We start from the raw sequence: 3,514 nt of genomic DNA on the forward strand, positions 1-3,514 counted from the left end.
AAGGCAGAGAATTGGGATAAAAGGTTCTTTTTCATAATGGCAGCCGGTGACGAGCGGTGTCCCGCAGGGTTCGGTGCTGGGGCCACAGCTGTTCGCATTATATATTAACGATTTGGATGAGGGAACCGGGGGCATTCTAGCGAATTTTGCCGATGATACGAAGTTAGGTGGACAGGCAGGTAGTACTGTGGTAGTGGGGTGGCTGCAGAAGGATCTTGACAGGTTGGGAGAGTGGTCCAGGAAATGGCTGATGGAATTTAACGTGAGCAAGTGGGAGGTCTTGCACTTTGGCAAAAAGAATAAAAGCATAGACTACTTTCTAAATGGTGAGAACATTAATAAAGCCAAAGCACAAAGGGATTGGGAGTGCTAGTCGAGGATTCTCTAAAGGTAAACATGCAGGTTGAGTCCGTGATTAAGAAAGCGAATGCAATGTTGTCTCTTATCTCAAGAGGGTTGGAATATAAAAGCAGAGATGTACTACTAAGACTTTGTAAAGCTCTGGTTAGGCCCCATTTGGAGTACTGTGTCCAGTTTTGGTCCCCACACCTCAGGAAGGACATACTGGCACTGGAATGTGTCCAGCGGAGATTCACACGGATGATCCCTGGAATGACAGGTCTAACATATGAGGAACGGCTGAGGATACTGGGATTGTATTCGTTGGAGTTTAGAAGATTAAGGGGAGACTTAATAGAGACGTACAAAATAATACATGGTTTGGAAAAGGTGGATGCTAGGAAATTGTTTCCGTTAGGCGAGGAGACTAGGACCCGTGGACACAGCCTTAGAATTAGAGGGGGTCATTTCAGAACAGAAATGCGGAGACATTTCTTCAGCCAGAGAGTGGTGGGCCTGTGGAATTCATTGCCACGGAGAGCAGTGGAAGCCGGGACGCTAAATGTCTTCAAGGCCGAGATTGATAGATTCTTGTTGTCTAGAGGAATTAAGGGCTACGGGGAGAACGCTGGTAAGTGGAGCTGAAATGCGCATCAGCCATGATTGAATTGCGGAGTGGACTCGATGGGCCGAATGGCCTTACTTCCACTCCTATGTCTTATGGTCTTATTTTTATGAATAAAGTATATTTTGAAATGTTCTGGGCATGAGAGGTCAAATCCTCCATGGGAAAGTTAAATACATTGCATCCCAGGCTGATTATAAGTTAGTCACATGGTTACCATCAATGAGACTGTCATCAATTGTTCTTAAAATTGCTTTGATTCACTAATGACCTTCAGGGAAGGAACTCTGCCAACTTTACCTGGTCTGGCCGACGTGAAACTCCAAGCCCACAGCAATGTGGTCGCTTCTTAACTGCCCTCTGAAATGGCCCTAGTAAGTCACTTAGTTCAAGGACACGTAAGGATGGGAAGTAAATACCATCCTTGCTGCTGACACCTGCATCCCAAAGAGAGACTTGCTTATTAAGTACTTTTCCTGATTACCCTCAGTGTTTCGAAGCTTGGTCACTGACCGAAGGGACTGTTTCCATGCTGTACATCTCTATGGCACTGTAAAACAGGAAACATGGAAGCCAATTTACACACAGGTAGCTCGCTCTCTCAGATAATCTGTTTTGATGGTGTTGATCAGTGAAGTTTGAGTGTTAATAAATTGATATTTAACTGTAACTGAGCATGCAGCAGAAGCAAACACAGATTCCATGGTTCACACACTGGTTGCTGAGTGTGTGGGCCAGACTGTTCAAGCTGACAGTATTGACAAAGTTAAGCTGAATAGCCTCAGGTCAGAAGTATAATGAAATACATAGATGCTGTTAGTGTGAGACTGTCTCCGAGCTCTTCACGTTCCTAGGAACATTGAATCTAACGGCCAGTCATAAATAAGAGTAAGTGATTCCTGATGAAGGGCTTTTGCCCGAAACGTCGATTTTGCCTGTCCTCGGATGCTGCCTGAATTGCTGTGCTCTTCCAGCACCACTGATCTAGAATCTGGTTTCCAGCATCTGCAGTCATTGTTTTTACCCAATAAGAGTAAGTGTCTGGTGTCTATTTCACAAGGGGGAGATTCTCCATGCAATGTTCAAATTTGAAAGACAGCACAGATTCTTAGTAAGCAAACATAAACAAGGTCATAGCATGCTCCATCAAAAGCTGCCTCACTGCAAATATATTATGTGAAAGTAGTCAGATGTTCTGGTGTCTCTTAAATTTTATCTCCATCACTTCAAGTCTCAATTTGCTGTACTGGTGTCCAACACATCACTGGTGATGTTAGACTGGAAACCAAACCAAAAGAATTCTAGCTTTCCTTGATAGGCACGAAATGGGTTTGAGCAGCGTTTCATTGTGGACATCTTTTGAATTTCTTTGCCAATGGTCTCATTCAGATCGAGAGTTAAAGGGCTGGCTTTGAAATAGCTGAAGGACTTCAGACAATGAGCTGTATCTTAGTAACAATGCTTTTTTGTCTTTGGAAATGCTAAACATTTCCCTCCTACAATTTATTTGATTGCTAAGTGCAAGCTCAGTCTGGGAACTGAGGTATACACATTGAAAAAGACTGGTTGTTTAATTTCTGTGAGCTAGTGAATCTTACGTGGGATGGTATTTTTCTCAGTCTCTCTAGTAATATAGAGAGGAAAATATCAGCCAGAGATCTCGCTGATCGTAATCTAACAATTTCTGTTGGAAGGAATGCACATTTTATATCTGTGTGTATGTACCTTTGTTGGAGTGTGCATTTGTATCTGTATTTCTGCATCTGAATGTATCTCTAGATGTATATCTGTGTATGTGTATCTCTGTGTATTTCTGTATGTATGGCCAGTGTAAAACAGGTGTGATGCTCCTCTGAAGACTGTCCAGCCTCTCACGCAGCCGGAATTAGTATTCCGATGGTGTAAATGTAACTGCTCGTGTAAGTCACAGTTGTTTGGGGATGGGAGGAATTTGAGTTGTATTCCATTTTATCTGAACTGATTACCATTCGGCAGCACTGACAAGCCCTCAGCACCCACGTGACTGCACGAGTTAAAGGGTGTCACTGTGTTAAACAAAAACAGTGAGGAATTCACTTCTGGCCATTCTGCCATCTCACTGAGCAGTCAGCTGGGAGGAAGTTCACTTCAGCCTGAAACATTGGAATAAAGGGGTTCAACGTGAACATGGTGAGCTGGATATGGCCTGGGGTCACAACATGCAGCCCTCCAATCCCTCTGCTCCAATCCCAACCTCACCATCAAGCCAGCGGATAAAGGGGGCGCAGTGGTAGTCTGGCGCACTGACATCTACCCCACTGAAGCCAAACCTCAACTCGAGGACACCTCTTCCTACTGCCCCCTTGACCATGACCCCACCCCCACATCACCAAACCATCATCTCCCAGACCATACATATTCCCAATTCCTCCGCCTCCGCCGGATCTGCTCCCAGGAGGACCAGTTCCACCACAGAACACACCAGATGGCCGCCTCCTTTAGAGACTGCAATTTCCCTTCCCACGTGGTTAAAGATGCCCTCCAACGCATCTCGTTCACATCCCGCACCTC

The sequence above is a fragment of the Chiloscyllium plagiosum genome, chromosome 34 (genome assembly GCF_004010195.1).
Source record: "Chiloscyllium plagiosum isolate BGI_BamShark_2017 chromosome 34, ASM401019v2, whole genome shotgun sequence".
Taxonomy (NCBI): Eukaryota; Metazoa; Chordata; class Chondrichthyes; order Orectolobiformes; family Hemiscylliidae; genus Chiloscyllium; species Chiloscyllium plagiosum.